We start from the raw sequence: 20,109 nt of genomic DNA, 5'->3' as shown, positions 1-20,109 counted from the left end.
AATCCCGATGAAGAAGATTCGAACTCTTCCAGTAGTAACAAAATGTTTATTGAGAAACTACAACAATAGTTACATGAATTCTTTATTTTAACTTTGATACTAATGATAAGGTTAACATGATCTAACTATGGTAACTAGATGTAACTCCACTGGCTATCTAAACTAGTCTGTTGTTGCTTTGATCACCGTGCACCCAAGAGAGAGAGAGAGAGACTCAATGTGGCTGCCTTTCATACCCCTGGTCGTCCGGCCCTCTAGTGATCATGTGGTGCTACTGATTACACATTAACCCCTTGTGTACATGCACATATAGAGATCACCACATCCCCCTTTTTTTCGTGTTTTATATTTTCTGTATGTTGTAAAGAAAATTGAACAAACATAATGGATGCACTTTGCAAATGAATTATATAAAATCAATGAGTAAGTCCGTCAAATGTTACTACATTTAACCTCTTAGGTTTTTTTTTTTGCTTGCGTGAAATAGGTAGACAAATGATGTTACGTACAAGTTGCGATGATCTTGACGATTATACAAAGCCAATTAATAGTTATAAGTCCAATCTTAATAAATAAAATAAAAAAAATTGTGAGTCCATGAGTTTGTTCGGTCGAGTTGCTCTCTTCTTCTGTTGTTGAAGTGGTGATTTTATTATTTCTTTGTGATCGTCGTCAGTGTTCCTGTGTTTAAGTAACCAAGAAGTCATCAATGAGGTATTTGAATGGTCGAATCACTTTGTTGTCTGATTTATGCTTTTTTTCCTTTCTGTGCTTGTGGTAGCGATTCTGTGTTACATCTTTGTTGTCTGACCTGGACTTTTTCCTGTGTTTGTAGTATTGATTCTGTATGTCATCTTTGTTGTCTGACCTGGACTTTTTCCTGTGTTTGCGGTGTTAATTCTGTATGTCATCTTTCTTGACAGCTGGTTTGCTTGTTTGTTGTGGAGCAAATGTGAATTTGTGAGATTTGTTGCCATGCCATGCCAGGGCATGTTTGTACACTTGCCATTGTTTTGCAGTGTGCTGTGGCATTGTCCTTCATGTGCAGAGTTGTACCATGTTGTACAGATCGTTGTTTCATTGTTGTCGTTTCTGTCTTGGTCGTTTTCATTGTCATTCTTGTTGTTGTCGTTCTTGTTGTCGTTTTCATCATGCTTGTTGTTTCTGTTTTTGTTTTTTTTGCTGTTGTTCTTGGTATTTTTCCTCGCCGTGCTTGTTGTTCCTGTTTTTGTTATGCTTCTTGTTGTGTTTGTTGTTGTTCTTGTAATTTTTGTTGTTGTGCTTGTAGTTTTTGATGTTGCTGTTGTTGTTCTTGTTTCTGCAGCGCTTCGTGTTGTTGTTGTTGCTCTTGTTGCGCTGCATGTTGTTTTCATTGTTGCTGTTGCACTCAATGAGTGTTCCGTTTGGATGATGTGAGTCATTGTCACAGTTATTGGTGTCAGTGTCCTTTGTGGTATCTGTTACACTGAGCGTTTCTTCTTGAGAATTGTAAGAATGATGTGATGTTGCATTGATGTTGGTGATCTTGGTACTCCTCTTCTAGAGTCATTTCTGGTTCACTTGAATCATCTGTGATCTCTTTGTTCTCCTCTTCTGGAGTTATTTCTGGTTCATTTGAATCACCTTTGGTTTCTTGGTGCTCCTCTTCCAGAGTCAAAATCTTCAAGATTTCTATTAACGTGGTCTCTCTGGATTCTTGGTGCTCCTCTTTTGGAGTCAAAATCTTCATGATTTCATTTGACGTGGTCTCTCTGGACACATGAGTAGCAGTCTTCTGATTACTGAGTGCTTCTGTGCAAACGAGCTGAGATATGTCAGTCTCGCTGTGATCCTGCACATCCTGTATGGGAATTGTGATTCCTTCATCACGTGTCTCACATACAGTGGGAAGACATTCAGTGTCTTCTTCTGGTGGCTCAAATAAGCTTGATAGATCTTCATGGTCTTGTTCATGCATGGCGTTTGCTATGGAGTGTTTGCTTGCTTCCATTATTCAGTCTGTCACCGAGCTGTCTGTGGAGGCTTGCATCACTCTCTTTGTGGAGGTTTGCATCGTTTTCTTTGTGGGGGTGTGTGTCGCTCTTTTGTGCAGTCTTTCATCGCTCGCTCTGTGGAGTTTGTCATCGTTCTCTCTGTGGAGTCTGTCATCGCTCTCTTTGTGGAGTCGTGCAGTGTTCTCGCTGTAGAGTCGATCTGTGCTCTCTTAATGGAGTCATTCTGTGCTCTCTGTGTGGCGTTGTCTTCGTCTTGGGTATTGCTGTCATCCAATGTATCAATGATCATGGTATTGGATTCAACTACCATGAGAAGAGTTGTGTTGAGCTTTTCAACCGTGTTGCTGATGCTGTGATCAGGATCTCCGAATAAATCAGCCATGTCTGAGTAGTATTGTGTGTATTGTTCGATAGACAAATCATCCCTTTTTGTTTCGGAGTTGTCATGTTCAATGAACAAACCATCTTCTTTGGTTTTGGATTTTTCATTGTGCTCTTCACTTTGGGTGGTGCAGACTGCTTTTTCCAGTGTGTTGTGAGAGTTATTTTCAACTGCTGGTGTAAGTTCAGGCATTGTTCTGTCTATTGAGGTAAAAAAATTGGGTTTTGCAGCTTTAAATTTCTTTTTGTTCATTTTCGTGCATTTCCCTTTTAAGTGGGCATGGTCCTGGTCCACTGACATCATGACGTTCGTGACGTCATGCATAGGACTCCTTTACTGTTTCCTTTACTGTGCGATATTTGCACAACTGAGCATGTGCGGCTCCTTTCTCAAGATGGCTGCCGCTCAGAAATTCTATCTTCTTCTGTTTCAACCCTGCCTCTGTTTCATGGTAAGTTTTGGCGCCGTTTTTACTGCTTTTGTTTTCTAGATAATGATTCTGTGTTTGTAAAGACTGACAGTATTGATTTTGTTTTTGTTCATAAGCAAGGCATTTTTGTAGAGCAGTTTCTAGCGTTAGATGATTATTTTGTGATAGTTCTTCCCTCAAATTTTTATCAGAAAGTCCAGAAATTAATTGATTCATTATCACAGTGTCTCTGAAATCAGCATAATCTCAGCCTTGTGGTATTAACTTGAGATTTGTAATAAAATCAGTGATGGGCCCTCTGTTTCTCTGGCATTTATGACAATTGTTAAATCTTTCCAGCATCTCACGAGAGTGACTCTTACAGTGTTCATCAAATTTTTGAGTATTATTTCTATTTTGGTGTCGTCTTCACCTTCTAAGTAATTAAATCAATTATAGAATTCTCGAGCTTCATGCCCTCCTATTGAGAGTAGTAGTGCTATTTTCATTGCATTAGAGACCGTGCTTAAACCATTAGCTGTGATAAATATTTGGAATATCTGTTCAAATCTTTTCCAGTCCTAACTTAAATTACCGGTTGTATCCAGCTGCCCTACAGATCCAATGAGTCCCATAGTTAGTCGTCAAGAATCCATTTGCTGCGAAGTCCTCCACAGTTGAATATCCAGTCTTCTCTTTTTCTTCTCTTTTTATCTAACGTTATCTAACTAGTTCTGTTAAAGCCACTCGACTGGTACCATGTTTTGTTGCCTGTCTGGTAGGTAACATGTGCTACTCAAATCTTGGTTAGTGATGAGGTATTCTGAATCCCGATGAAGAAGATTCGAACTCTTCCAGTAGTAACAAAAGGTTTATTGAGTAACTACAACAATATTTACATGCGTTCTTTACTTTAACTTTGATACTAATGATAAGGTTAACACAAGCTAACTATGGTAACTATACGTAACTCCACTGGCTATCTAAACTAGTCTGTTGTTGCTTTGATCACCATGCACCCAAGAGGGAGAGAGAGACACAATGTGGCTGCCTTTTATAACCCTGCTGGTCCGGCCCTCTAGTGATCATGTGGTGCTACTGATTACACATTGACCCCTTGTGTAAATGCACATATAGAGATCACCACATGCACATGCTTCCTGTGTCTGCGTGGGTTCCTGTGTGTTGTCACTAAACCTGAGTAAGATAGTGTCAGAGTGTCGCGACTCTCTACGAGCTCTCTCACACAGATCCTCTTCTTACGTCTCCTATAACTGTACTAATCTCTTAAAACTTAATTCTAACACTCACACTATCAATAACATTTCTCTTTTATGTTGTCTTGCAGGTTTGAAAATCCGCAGAGGCCTGTGGAATGGACCTCATGACCCGACCCGGAAGTGTCATGATATGCTGACAGGCACTTAATGAGATGCAGACAGGCAGCTAATGAGCACAGGGAACAGGACATGACCAATCAGCAGGCAGAACATTTGGGAGGTGGTTTCCCACTATAAAAGGCACGAGGCATTCACACTCCGCCTCTTTTCACTAGGGACATCTACAGAGTGAGTCCAGTGTACATATCATGTAACGTATACAACACGGGGAGAAGAGCTAGTCTGGTTCAGTCTAGATTGAGAAATTAAAGCTAGGTTAGCAGAGTGTCAAACTCACATAGAACTGTGCTAACTGTGTGACAGGTTCAATAAATCAAGTTGAACTAAACTCAAGGTCTGGAGTCTACTTGAGTTATAGCTGCATCCAGTTGCAGCCCGTGTTATCTCAACACAACATGGTACCAGTAGTCTGCTTTATCTAGGTGGTTTACCTCAATCTGTTCCATGACGACCAGCAAAGATATCCTGGCATCATGGAGAAGATCCAGCCTCCTCAACTGCTGCGGACCTCCGACAATCTCAATGCCAACTGGCGGACCTTCAAGCAAAGGTTTCTGCTGTACATTGAAGCCTCAGGCCTCGAGGGTGCGTCTGATACCAGGAAGATCGCGCTCCTCCTATCAACTGCGGGGGATCAAGCCATCCAAATTTTTAACTCATTCAACTTCGCCGAAGGCCAGGACAAGACGAAGTTTCAGATCATCCTGGACAAGTTTGACAGTCATTGTGAAGTGGACACCAATGAAATCTTTGAGCGCTATATTTGAAAGCAACGGCTATAAGGCAAATATTTCAACACCTTTCTAACTAATCTCCGTCTACTTGCACTATCCTGCAACTTTGGTGACATTGCTGACTCCATGATCAGGGATCAGATCGTTTTTGACGTTCACTCTGATCCGCTGAGGGATCAGCTTTTGAAAATCAAACCTATGACCCTGTCAGTCGCGATCGAAGCGTGTACGGTGCATGAGCACGCCAAAAATCGGTATTTCCTATACAAAGCCCCTGGATAGTCAGAGGCTTTTCCCCAGGGTAGAGGGGTCAATTACTAGGGGGCATAGGTTTAAGGTGAGAGGGGCAAAGTTTAGAGTAGATGTACGAGGCAAGTTTTTTACGCAGAGGGTAGTGGGTGCCTGGAACTCGCTACCGGAGGAGGTAGTGGAGGCAGGGACGATAGGGACATTTAAGGGGCATCTTGACAAATATATGAATAGGATGGGAATAGAAGGATACGGACCCAGGAAGTGTAGAAGATTGTAGTTTAGTCGGGCAGTATGGTCGGCACGGGCTTGGAGGGCCGAAGGGCCTGTTCCTGTGCTGTACATTTCTTTGTTCTTTGTTCTTTGTTCAAATCGGCTAAAACTGAAAAACTTGCCACCCACGAGGCAGCGAGTGTGCACGCCATCGCCCAGATGCAGCGCCTCAGCCTTGATCGAAGCGAACATTTCGCGCGCTCTTCCCGGGGACCCACGCATGCGTGATGCAAATGGGATAATAAAGCGGCCGACCAACACACTGCGCAGGTGCGAACGTCTGCCGACCGCACTGCGCGTGTGCGACGACGCACGGAGCGTAACAACGTCACGACGCACCGCCCATTTAAAGAAACACTGTCCTGCAAGAGGCAGGTGCTGTTTGAATTGTAGGAAGCCTGGACACCATGCAGCCTTGTGCAGGTCTGCACCACCAGTCAAGGGCCAGCGCTCCCAACTCCACGCAGGCGCGTTCGGAGTGTACAGCGGGGAGTACAGGATTCAGATCCTGGCAGTATCATGGATCCGGAGGACGATTGCCCGGAGTCCCCCTACCATGTGGGCATCATCATCATGCGTGAGCATGCCTCGCCAACAGCATCACAAAGTCTGCCCATTCTCACTGTGGATTCTGCGGACGAATGGTGTGCGGTGATGCAAGTTAATCAGTGCTCCATCCAGTTCAAGCTGGACACAGGTGCTTCTGCCAATCTCCTTTCACAGGCAGATTTCCACCGCATCAAAAAGCCACCCAAGCTCCTTCCAGCAGCCTGCCAGCTCCTGGACTACAACGGCAGTGCCATCACAGCTCTGGGATCCTGCCATCTGCTTGTCTCCAACTGAAGCACTCATGCGAGGCTCAGGTTTGAAATCGTCAGGCCTGACAGGGCCTCCCTGTTCGGTGCACAAGCATGCAAGCAGCTGAACATGGAGCAGCGGGTCCACACGATGGCTTCCCCCAACGTGGATCTTCAAGCCGGCATTGATGACATCCTCGCACAATATCCGGATGTATTTGATGGGATGGGCACTCTGCCATATCGCTACAAGATCCTGCTGCGGCCTGATGCCACGCCTGTGGTCCACGCTCCACGCCGGGTTCCAGTCCACTGAAGGAGCGCCTGAAGGCACAGTTGAAGAATCTTCAGGACCAGGGCATTATCTCCAAAGTCACAGAAACGACTAACTGGGTCAGCTTGATGGTCTGTGTAAAGAAACCGTCAGGGGAGCTGCACATCTGTATTGATCCCAAGGATCTAAACCAGAATATCATGCAGGAACACTACCCCATCCCAAAGCGGGAGGCACTGACAAGTGAGATGGCGCATGCCCGGTTTTTCACAAAGCTGGATGCATCACACGGGTTCTGGCAAATCCAGCTGGATGAGTCCCGCAGAAGCTCTGCACCTTCAACACACCGTTTGGCAGGTACTGCTACAATCGTATGCCGTTCGGCATTGTTTCAGCCTCGGAGATCTTCCATAGAATCATGGAGCAGATGATGGAGGGCATTGAAGGGGTTCGTGTGTATGTGGACGACGTTATCATTTGGTCCACTACCCCCGAAGAGCACATCTCTCGTCTCCAGCAGGTATTTCGCTGTGTCCATGCCAATGGCCTCAAGCTGAACATGGCAAAGTGCTCGTTTGGCATGACAACACTGAAGTTCTTGGGTGACCAGATATCTCAGCAGGGTGTGCGCCCGACACAGACAAGGTCAAGGCCATCGAAGCCATGAAGACCCCTGAAGATAAGAAGGCGGTGGTGCTGCGCTTCCTAGGGATGGTGAACTTCCTGGCAAGTTCATCCCGAATCTGGCATCACACACCACGGCCCTCAGACAGCTGGTAAAGAAATCCACTGCCTTTGAGTGGCAGGCAGCTCATCAAGCAGAGTGGTTGGAGTTGAAAGCCAAGCTCACCACTGCACCTGTGTTGGCTTTTTTTGTTCCTGACAGGGAAACAAAGATCTCGATAGATGCGAGCCAAGACGGCATCGGCGCGGTGTTGCTCCAGCGCGATGACACCTCCTCCTGGGCTCCGGTTGCCCACGCATCGCGACAATGACACCCACCGATCAGCGGTACGCCTAGATCGAAAAGGAATGCCTGGGCCTGCTTACTGGAATCCTCAAGTTCCACGATTATGTGTACGGCCTGCAGACGTTCACCTGCCGAAACGGACCACAGGCCTCTGGCCAACATCATTCACAAGGACCTGAATGACATGACACCCCGGCTGCAGTGCATTCTCCTCCGGCTCAGACGTATGACTTCGAGCTCGTGTACACACCGGGCAAGGAGCTCATTATTGCGGATGCCTTGTCCCACTTCGTTACCTTGCCTGCCGATCCCCCAGCATTCGTCCAGCAGATCGAATCACAGGTGCAGCTGTGGGCCAGCAACCCCCCCCCCCCGCGTCGGATGAAAAGGTGATCCGCATTCGCGACGAGACAGCCATGCTTCTGCAGCATGTCATGCGCCACCTCACCGATGGCTGGCAGAAAGGGCAGTGCCCTCAATTCTTTAATGTGAAGGACGAACTCACAGTGGTTGATGGCATCCTCCTAAAGCTGGATCGCATCGTCATTCCACGCAGTCTTGAGAGCTTGGTGCTTGGGCAGATACACGAGTGGCAGCTGGGTGTCGAGAAGTGCAGGCGCAGAGCCAGGCAAGCTGTGAACTGGCCTGGGATCAGTCAGGACATCTCAAACATGGTCCTCAACTGTCCGACCTGTCAATGCTTCCAGCCAGCACAGGGTGAGGAGACACTTCAGCAGCACGAGATTATGACCTCCCTGTGGTCTAAGGTGGGCATCGACCTCTTTCACGCTAACGGTCATGACTACGTGCTCATCATCGATTACTTCTCCAACTACCCAGAGGTTGTGAAGCTCTCGGACCTCACATCCAGGACCATCATCAAAGCCTGTAAGGAGACATTCTCCAGGCATGGTATTCTACTTACTGTCATGAGTGATAACGGTCCTTGCTTCAGCAGCCAGGAATGGTTGAGATTTGCCCAGCTATATCAGTTTAATCACGTCACTTCAAGCCCACATTACCTGCAGTCCAACGGGAAGGTTGAGAAAGGGGTTGTGGTAGGCTATATTAGGGGTATCGCGGTACCTAGGTGGGATGTACCTTTACTGTAGTATGAGTGGTAGAACCTGCCTGCTGGTTCCGCCCAGCAGGCCGAGCATAAGAGTCTGTGTTTCACCCACAGCAGTCATTCTGTACCAGAGCTGCTGGGGTAACTACTTGTTCATTGAAGCCTTCAACTCAACACCAGTCTCGCTTCAGTAGTGATTGATCGTGCATCAGGGGTGCACATAGTAAAGCAGCTCATCTGCAAGGCTGTGGATTCTGCTTCCGACGTCAACCTTGTGCTGCTCGCATACAGGGCGACGCCTCTGTCTACCTGCATGTCACCGGCTCAACTCCTGATGAACAAGGGACCTGTGGACAACTCTTCCAGACATACACTTGCCTGATCTGGACCACCTCCCGGTGCTGCAGAAGGTGCAGAAGCTCAGGGACCAACAAAAGCAGGGCTATGATGCTCATGCCACTGATTTGCCTGTGCTATCCCCGGCGGATACGGTCCAGATCCAGCTGCCTGACAGAGGCTGGTCCTCGATCGTACGTTGTGCATATGGCTGATGGCTCTGTTGTGCGGCGCAACAGACGGACCCTGCGCGCAGTTGCCCGCCCGCAACCACATTCTTCGTTGTTTCCATCTGTTATTGTGCCACCTCCGGACACCTCGAACCTCGAGGCCACCAGTCTGGCTGCAACCCCGCCCATCAAGGCGCCGTCGTCCCCGCCACCACCTCTCCAGCGGCCGTCCCGGACCAGACACAAGCCCTAGAGACTGGACTTATGAACAATTGTTTTGTTTGCCATGTTCTGTTTTTGCACATTAGACACCTGTTCTCATATGTACATATTTTCTTTAACTGTCATCTCATGTAAATATGTTAGTTTTTCAGCCTACACATGTAAATACCTTCACATAGTCAGCAGAAAAACTTTTCAAAGGGGGAGATGTCATGATATGCTGACAGGCACTTAATGAGATAGAGACAGGCAGATAATGAGCACAGGGAACAGGACATAACCAATCAGCAGGCAGAACACTTGGGAGGTGGTTTCCCACTATGAAAGGCACGAGGCACTCACATTCCACCTCTTTCCACTAGGGACACCTACAGAGTGAGTCCAGTGTACATATCACGTAACGCATACAACACGTGGAGAAGAGCTAGTCTGGTTCAGTCTAGATAGAGAAATCAAAGCTAGGTTAGCAGAGTGTCGAATTCACATAGAACTGTGCTAACTGTGTGGCAGGTTCAATAAATCAAGTTGAACTAAACTCAAGGTCTGGAGTCTACTTGAGTTATAGCTGCATCCAGTTGCAGCCCATATTATCTCAACATGCTTAACACAACAGGATGTTGAAGAGACCCAAACCGGAAGTCCGACTCCAACCTCGATTTGGAACTAATCCGGCCCTGGGAGTGCCCAACCCGGCCTCGGAACCGATGCCAGCCCCTGCACCACCCGGTCCAGTTGCCGGAGCACCCGAACTGGCCCCCGACCACGAGACCTGGCCCAACCCGACCGGGAGAGGCCCACCCAGCGACCAAGCCCGGACAGGCTTGCCCAGCGATCCTACTTACCTAAAGATGGAAGGAAGAATCCATGTGGAGGCTCAACCAGGCCTACTCCAAGGCCTGTCTCCAGGAACGCTCGGCCAGATCACCTACGCTAGAACAAAACATGGGATCCGGCCCAACCTGACCCAGGAAGCCACTGCCTGTGACCCAAACCCGGACTAAAGACCCCCAAAACGGCAGAGATCCTGCACATGGGCTCAAATGTGCCGCAAGGTAGACCCGTCCTTGCAGAAAGCTGGAGCCCGACCGGATTGCAAATATACCCCCCTGGCAACCCCAAAATCGCACCAGATCCCAGGACCCTGCCAGACGCAGCCAACTACCTTCCATAAGGCCAGACTTCTCTCACCAGATCCCAGGACCCTGCCAGACACAGCCGCCAACCGAGGAAGTGAAGGGAACGCGGCGGTCAACAGGTGAGACTGAAGCAACGCAGTTTCAAGACTCCGCTCCCAAGCATACTCCTGGCAAACGTCCAAGCAATCGAAAACAAGCTGGACGAACTTAACGCTAGACTTACCTCTCAGAGGGAAGTAAAGGACTGCTAAGTGCTCTGTTTCACAGAGACTTGGCTCCGTCCTGCCTCACCGGACCGTGCCATACAACCTGACAGACTCTCAATACACCGGATGGACCACACAGATTCATCAGGCAAAGCAAAGGGTGGAGGGGTTTGCCTCCTCATCAACTCCTCCTGGTGTTCGGATCTGACGACCCTGGCAACCTACTGCTCCCCGGACCTCGAATATCTGACGATGAAGTGCCGCACATACTATCTTCCACATGAGTTCACTTCAGCCATTATCACAGCGGTCTACATCCCTCCCCAGGCAGAAGTGAAGAAGGCGCTGGACGAATTGTACAGTTATAAATAACAATGAAACAAAACACCCGGAGGCCTTGTTCATTGTGGACATCTTCAACAAGGCCAACCTCGAATGTACTGCCAAAATTCCACCAGCACATCTCTTGTCCCACCAGGGGTGCCAACATTCTCGACCACTCAAAAATCAAGGGCGCCTACCGATCCATCCCCGACCGAACTTCGGAAAATCGTATCATAAGACGGTGCTCTTTCTCCCGGCATACAAACAGAAACTCAAGCGGAAGAATCCGGTTAAGAAGGTCGTGCAGTGCAGGTCCGAGGAAACAGAAGAGCTCCAGCATGACTGCTTAGAGACAGTGGACTGATCCATATTTATGAACTCAGCAACCAACCTAAACGAGTATACCACCACCATCACAGACTTTATCAGCAAGTGTGTGGACGACTGCGTGCCAAAGAAAGCAGTACATAAGTTCCCCAACTGGAAACCTGGGCTTAATCGGGAGATTGACTCCCTACTGAAGGACAGGTCTGAGGTGTTCAAGTCAGGCGACCCTGACTTATACAAGAAATCCAGGTATGACCTCCGCAAAGTCATCAGGGATGCCAAGAGACAATATCAGACCAACCTAGAATCATAAACTAACATTACAGACTCTTGTCGGTTGTGGCGAGGCTTAAATAACATAACAGGCTATAAAGCGAAGTCTAGCAGAATCTCCAGTAGTAGCTTACCCCGATGAAGTCAATTCATTTTATGCTCGGTTCGAGTAGGAAACCATCAAACTCTGTTGACCGTCCCAGCAGCCCCGGACACACCCATACCCACTGTCACAGCTTCCGAAGTCAGATCGGCCTTCTTAAAAGTGAACCCTTAGAAGGCGACGGATCCAGATGTGACTGCTGGTCGTGCAGTCAGATCCTGTGCAGACCAGCTGGCAGACATGTTTGGGGACATCTTCAACCTCTCACTAGTCCATTCTGAGGTCCCCAACTGCTTCAAGAAGACCAGCATCATGCCGGTGCCAAAGAAGAACCAGGCAACATGCCTCAATGACTACCATCCGGTGACCTTGACATCGATCGTAATGAAGTGCTTCGAGAGTCTGGTCATGGGGTACATCAACTCCATACTCTCAGAATGCCTTGATCCACTTACAATTCGCATACCGCCACGACTGGTCCACAGCAGACACGATCTCCCTGGCCCGACACTCATTCCTGGAGCATCTTGACAACAAGGGCTCCTACATCAGACTCCTATTTATTGACTACAACTCCGCAATCCCAGCCAAGCTCATATCAAAGCTCCAGAACCTAGGACCTGGATCCTCACTCTGCAACTGGATACTCGACTTTCTGACCCATAGACCCCAATCAGTAAGAATAAACAACAACAGCTCTTCCACAGTAGTCCTCAATACCGAGGCCCCGCAAGACTGTATACTTAGCACCTTACTATACTCCCTATACACACATGACTGCATGGCACAATTTGGTTCCAACTCCATTGACAGGTTTGCTGACAACACAACCATATTGGGTCAGATCTTGAACAACGATAAGTCACAATACAGGAGGGAGATAGAGAACCTAGTGGAGTGGTGTAACGACAACAATCTCTCCCTCAATGCCAGCAAAACTAAAGAGCTGGTCATTGACTTCAGGAAGCAAAGTATTGTACACACCCCTCTCTACATCAACAGGCCGAGGTGGAGATGGTTAGCAGTTTCAAATTCCTAGGGGTGCACATCACCAAAAATCTGTCCTGGTCCACCCACATTGACGCTACCACCAAGAAAGGACAACAGCGCCTATGCACCATAGAAAGCATCCTATCTGGCTGCATCGCAGCCTGGTATGGCAACTGCTCAGCCCAGGACAGGAAGAAACTGCAGACAGTCGTGAATACTGCCCAATCCATCATACAAATCCACTTCCCATCCATTGACTCTACACCTAGGTCTACACCTCCTGCTGGCTTGGGAAAGCGGGCAGCATAATCAACGATCCCTCCCACTCGGCTTACTCACTTTACCACCTTCTTTCATTGGGCAGGAGATACAAAAGTCTGAGAACATGCACTAACAGATTCAAAAACAGCTTCTTCCCCACTGTTACCAAACTTCTAAACGACCCTCTTATTGACTTATCTGACCTCCACAGAGTAGTACTACACTCCTGTACGCTTCACCCAATGCTTGTGTCTATTTATTTACATTGTGTATTTTATGTTTGCTCCATTATGTATTTTCTTTTCATGTACGGAATTATCGGTCTGAGCTGCACGCAGAACAATAATTTTCACTATACCCCGGTATACGTGACAATAAACAAATTCAATCCAATCTTTCGGGTGCTCCAGTTTTCTCCCACAGTCCAAAGATGTGCCAATTAGGTGGATTAAATATGCTAAATTGTCCCTTAGTGGGGTTACAGGGATAGTGTTGGAGATTGGCCCGAGGTTAGGGTCCTCTTTCAGGCGGTTGGTGCAGACTCGATGGGCCGAATGGCCTCCTCTTGCGCTGGAGGGATTCTATGAAATTATAGTGAGAAGCTAAAGAGTACTCAACATAGTGGGGTTAAAGGGATAGCACACTCTTTTTGTTTGGTTGCAATTTACCTCCAGAACCTCCAGAATCAGATATCCTTCATAGTCCTTTGTCCTATTACATTACATAACTTACAAAAATCTTGGAATGCAGAACAGCTCGTGGTGGATGCAGCAGACCACATTTCCCCCACGACTTGCTTGCTTTCTGCATCCTGGCTACCATGCCAATACTGGTAGTTGCTGCGAGGATTTTGGTCCAGCGACAAGAGCCTCATGTTTCCTGCCACCCTTTAGCGTGTGTCAATATCATGACCTTTCCTTTTCTCCAAAAGGTCCTTTCGGAAAGTTTGAACTGACACTGAAGCTGCATGATTTGTTCAGACCGCTCAGACTCTGAGAATTCACAGTCCTCGCCCTTATCCTGGCACCTGCTGATGAACTGATCGATTCATTCTTGTAGCTGTTGTCTGTAAGCCATCAGCTCCAAACGGTGTATTCTAAAGTTCACCTTTCCATGAAGCTAATCCGCCAGCATGTTCCACAACTTGGCCAGATCCTACTGATCCCGACAGATGTGACCGAAGTATTGACTATGTGTAACCTGTCCTTTCCAAAGGCCTACGCTATTTCCACCACTTGTTTATCTGGTTCTGTAAATCTACAAAAGCATAGCTCCCTCATTTATTGAAAAAAAACTAAATTCCACTAGGGTATCTGTGGTCTTCCAATTCATGTTGGGGAACTTAGTGGTCAGCTTTCTGATACTTCTTGTCTTTTATAAATACTGTTGATTTGTGGGGGATTTGTGGCTTCTCTACTCTGTGAGGAGATTCAGCAATATAGCTGCTGTGTGGTTTTTTTCTTTCTCTCCCTCCTATTTTGGCTGGAGCTTGGGTTATTTTTGCTGCACACGGTTTCTGTTCATTGTACGGGAATGGCACCCAAGAATGTCACGATGGCCCTGCAGCTTTTTCCTTCTGACTGAAAATCAACTGCCCGATTCACCACTAATATCTCTCAAAACAGAGACTCACTGTTCTGTGAAACACTGTTTGTCGAGGGAATCTGCCTTGTGGGATCTTCAATGCATAGACATGCGCATACAGCCTTTTTACAACACAAAATCTTGTCTGTAACTTTCCCTGTGATCTTCAAATCTCCATCATTTTGTTTATACACTGCTGCTCACCATGTTGTACTTCTATGCTTTCTTTATACAAACTTACCAATTTTACACAGAATTGATAAACCAAATGTAGGTTGTGTTTATTTGAAGATGTAGCACAGGATTGCTCTGCAGATAGATCTACTCTTAAGATTCAACAGCTATTGTTAACAAGAAATGTAGAGCTGCATTTTCCTTCACATTAAATGCTGCTGGCTAAGCTGAAAGCTCTCCTGAACAATGTTTGCTGGTCGTATGGTTTGCATCCTGGCTATTTACTCATTAGCATATTATACCTCAAAGCAACATCTCAACACTATCAAGGTTGTCAAGGACTGCAGACACAATTGCCTCAATAGTTCACTAAATTTCATAGATTTCATAGAATTTACAGTGCAGAAGGAGGCCATTCGGCCCATCGAGTTTGCACCGGCTCTTGGAAAGAGCACCATACCCAAGGTCAACACCTCCACCCTATCCCCATAACCCAGTAACCCCACCCAACACTAAGGGCAATTTTGAACACTAAGGGCAATTTATCATGGCCAATCCACCTAACCTGCACATCTTTGGACTGTGGGAGGAAACCGGAGCACCCGGAGGAAACCCACGCACACACGGGGAGGATGTGCAGACTCCGCACAGACAGAGACCCAAGCCGGAATCGAACCTGGGACCCTGGAGCTGTGAAGCAATTGTGCTATCCACAAGGCTACCGTGCTGCCCTAAAGATCTCAAAGTCAAACCCTCTACAAGAGCCAGGGAGCTCATAAATATATAGAAAAGCTATTGTGAAAAAGTTACCCAATTCCTGCTGTCAGTCATTTCCTCCACCATTTCCCACACAAAAGTTTAATATGATTACCAAAATAGACTATTTTGATGAAATCGTTTTCTTATGCATTTGCAATTCAATTATTTTGTGAAAATGACAAGCTCTTGTGAATTGGACCAATTTGAGCAAAATTCCATTGTTTTGAATATCCCACATCTGACCCAATTAGGATTAATTCATATTCAAAAGCTCTCTGCTTAGCACTCATCTTGTTACTGTTGTGTAAAGTATGGACGTTCTAGGTTATCAAGCTCCCTGAGTTTACGCTTATAGTTCTGAAGTTGAACTGAATCTTGTGAAGCTGCATTGAAATAAAACAGTCAATCACAAATAAAGCTCAGTCACTGAGCTGCTGAGAGCTGTATTTTCTTCTTTGTTTTCTTGCCTAAACTTCTCCATTGCCTCTCTTGAAAGTAATGGCTCATGCTGGTAGATGGTTACATGGATAGTATCTACTCTATGTGTTTATTCTCCATGGGTGAGCCCTGAAGGGGGTGTCAGCAAGTTTACCCAAACAAAGCAGCTGTAATTATCATGACTGATCCTTTCTTCACATTCATTCATTGTACTGAACTTGCAGCAATCATCATAAAATAATAATTAAGAACAAGAAAACTGGTCATAATTTGTTTCCACGCCAACTCAGGGAAGTGGTACTGCCCCCCTTAACTTTGTTTTTAAATTCATTTATGGGATGTGGGTATTAGTGGCTCGGCCAGCATTTATTGCCCATCCCTAGTTGCCCTTGATAATTTGGTGGGGAGCTGCTTTCTTGAACTGCTGTAGTCCCTGTGGTATAGATAGACGCACTGTGCTATAAGAGAGGGAATTCCCGGGTTTTGATCCAGCAACAGTGGAATAACAGTGATATATTTCCAAATCAGGATGGCGAGTGACTTGGAGGGGGCCTCCCTCTGTGTACCCGAACAGACGCCGGAATGTGGCGACTAGGGGCTTTTCACAGTAACTTCATTGCAATGTAAGCCTACTTATGACAATAAAGATTATTATTATTATTAGGTGGTGGTATTCCCAGGAATCTGCTGTTCTTGTCCTTCTAGATGGTAGTGGTCATGGGTTTAGATGGTGCTGTCTAAAGAACATTGGTAAGTTCCTGCTTTGTATCTTGTGATTGGTCCATACTGTTGCCATTGTTCAGCGGTGGTGGAGGGATTGCATTTTTGTATAGGGGTAGCAATCAATTGGACTACTTTATCCTGGCTAGTGTTGAGCTTCTTGAGTGTTGTTGGAGCTGCACTTATCCAGACAAGTGGAGAGCATTCTATTACACTCCTGTCTTGTGCCTAGTAAATGGAGGTCAGGCTTTGAGGAGTTAGGAGATGAGTTACTCACTGCTGGATTCCTATCTTTGATCTGCACTTGTGGCCACAGTATTAATGTGGCTAGTCCTGTTCTGTTTTGGTCAAAGGCAACCTCCCAGGATGTTGATTGTGGGGGATTCAATGATGGTAATGCCATTTAATGTTAAAGTGCGATGGTTAGGTTCTCTCTTGTTGGAGATGGTCATTGTCTGGCACTTGTGTGGCATGACTGTTACTTGCCACTTATTGCCCCGAGCCTGGATATTGCCCAGGCCTTGCTGCATATGGACATGGACTGCTTCACTATCTGAGGAATCGTGAATGGTGCTGAACATTGCGTAGTCATCAGCGAACATCCCATCTCCTGACCTTATGATGGAAGGAAAGTAATTGTTAAAGCAACTGAAGATGGTTAGGCCTAGAACACTACCCTGAGGAACTTCTGCAGTGATGTCCTACAGCTGTGTCGATTGACCTAAAACCACCATAACCATCTTCCTTTGTGCCAGGTATGACTCCAACCAGCGGAGAGATTTGCTCCTGATTCCCATTAACTCCAGTTTAGCTAGTGCTCCTTGATGCCACACTTGACCAAATGCTGACTTGATGTCCATCAGTCCATCACACAAACCTGCCTCTCGTCCATTGACTCCATCTCACTTCCCGCTGCCTGGGGAAAACGGGCAGCATAATCAAGGACCCCTCCCACCCGGCTTACTCACTCTTCCAACTTCTTCCATTGGGCAGGAGATACAGAAGCCTGAGAAGACGCACAAACAGACTCAAAACAGCTTCTTCCCTGCTGTTACCAGACTCCTAATGACCCTCTTATGGACTGACCTCATTAACACTATACCCTGTCTGCTTCATCCGATGCCGGTGCTTATGTAGTTACATTGTATACCTTGTGTTCCCTATTATGTATTTTCTTTTATTCACTTTTCATGTACTTAATCATCTGTTGAGCTGCTCGTAGAGAAATACTTTTCACTGTACCTCGTGACAATAAACAAATTCAATCCAATCCAATGTCAAGGGCAACCACTCTCACCTCACCTCACCTCTGTAATTAACTCTTTTGTCCATGTTTGAACCAAGGCTCTAATGAGGTCAGGAGCTGAGTGATCCTGGCGGAATCGAAACTGAGTGTTTGTGAGGAGTCTATGCCGAGTAAGTGTAGAAGTGGTAAATGATAGGCTATTTGGAGCAATGAGGATACAGATTGTGGCTAAATACAATTCGACTGCTTCTACTGCTTCTAATGTCCCACAGTGCCCCATGTCCACTCTTGAGTTACTACATCTGTTCGAAGTCTATCACATTTAGTACAATGATAGTGCCACACAACATGATGGAGGGTATCCTCAATGTGAAGATGGGACTCTGTCTCCACAAGGACTGTGCAGTGGTTGCTCATATGGGTACTATCATGGACAGATGTTACTGCGGCAGCCAGGTTGGTGAGGATGAAATAAAGTATGTTTTTTCACTCTAGTTTGTACCCTCACCACCTGCTGCAATCCGAGTCTAGCACCTATGTCCTTCAGGATCTGGCCAGCTCAGTCTGTGGTGGTACTTCGAGCCCCTCTTGATGATGGATCTAGAAGTCCCCCACCCAGAGTATATTCTGCACCGCTACCACCCTCAGTGCTTCCTTCAAGTGGTGTTCAACATGGAGGAGTACTGCTTCATCAGCTGAAGGGGGAGCGTACATGGTAATCAGTAGGAGGTTTCATTGCCCATGCTTGATCTGGTGCCAGAGATTTAATGGGGTCCAGAGTCAATGTGGAGGACTCCCAGGGCAACTCCCTCCCGCCTATATATCACTGTGCTGCCACCTCTGTTTGGTCTGTCCTGCCGGTGAGACACAATATAGATGGATTGGCCATGATAAATTGCCCTTAATGTCCAAAATTGCCCTTAGTGTTGGGTGGGGTTACTGGGTTATGGGGATAGGGTGGAAGTGTTGACCTTGGGTAGGGTGCTCTTTCCAAGAGCCGGTGCAGACTCGATGGGCCGAATGGCCTCCTTCTGCGCTGTAAATTCTATGATAATCTATGATATCCAAGAATGGTGATTGTGATGTCATTATCTATAAGTTATGATTCCGTCAGTATGACTATGACAGGTTATTGATTGAATAGACTGTGGGACAACACTCCCAATATTAACTCCCAAATGCGAATAAGGGGGATTTTGCTGGGTCGACAGGGCTTTGTTTGCTGTTGTCATGTCCAGTGCCTAGTTCGATGCCGTTGGTCTATCCGGTTTCACTCTTTCTGTTTTCTTTGTAGAGTTTGGATGCAACTGAGTGGCATGATGGGCTATTTCAGCGGGCACTGAAGAGTCAATCACATTACTGTGGGTCTGAAATCACATGTAGGCCAGACCAGGTAAGTACGGCAGGTTTCCTTACCGAAAGGACATTCGTGAACCTGTGATAAAAACAGAAAACACCGGAAACACTCAGCTGACCAGGCAACCTACAGAGGTCCAGGATATTTTGGAGGGTAGTGTTTCCCTTCCCACCATCTGAAGAATTGGCGGTGAACATATTGCCACCGATACTCACTGTCAGGCAGCTATTTAACACTCCAACGTGCGGTAATAGATTGGAGAAGGGACTTCCACCCTGCAGTCAGGAGGGAGGTCCAGCTTAGATTGCTGCCGGCCAATCGTCCTTTAATCCCAGCAGCTGTGAAGCTGATTGGACAATGGGAGTATAGTCATTGTGTGCATTGTATCTGGTAAGATAATTGTTAAGATCGCTAAAATATTATAAATTGTAATAGTCTACAAGGTATAAATTTTCAATTTTATCTTTAAAAAATGGGGTGGCATGGTAGCACTGCTGCCTCACAGTGCCAGGGACCCGGGTTCGATTCCGACCTTCGGTGACTGTCTGTGTGGATTTTGCACATGTTCCCCGTATCTACGTTTGTTTCCTCCCTGAGTCCAAACATGTGCAAGTTAGGTGGATTTGCCATGGTAAATTAGGTGGGGTTACTGGGAAAGGGTGGGGGAGTGGGCCTAAATAGGGTGTCCTTTCAGAAGGTAGGTGCAGGCACGCTGAGGCAAATAACCTCCTTCTGCACTGTAGAGATTCGATGGATTTGATGGAGCACCAGAAGTTGAAGTAAACAAGACAGGGGACTCAAAGCAGTCCACGGAGCCAAATTCCCTGGAGTCCAAGACCAGGGGTGGAACTTTCTCAAAATCTATCAATGTCAGTTTCAGACTGGAAACCAGTGTGTATCTCTCCAGCTGCACAGCCGAATGTTCACTCCAA

Source organism: Scyliorhinus torazame, chromosome 2 (genome assembly GCF_047496885.1).
Source record: "Scyliorhinus torazame isolate Kashiwa2021f chromosome 2, sScyTor2.1, whole genome shotgun sequence".
NCBI classification, from domain to species: Eukaryota; Metazoa; Chordata; class Chondrichthyes; order Carcharhiniformes; family Scyliorhinidae; genus Scyliorhinus; species Scyliorhinus torazame.
The sequence above is the reverse complement of the archived record's forward strand: the minus strand, read 5'-3'. Positions refer to the sequence as shown.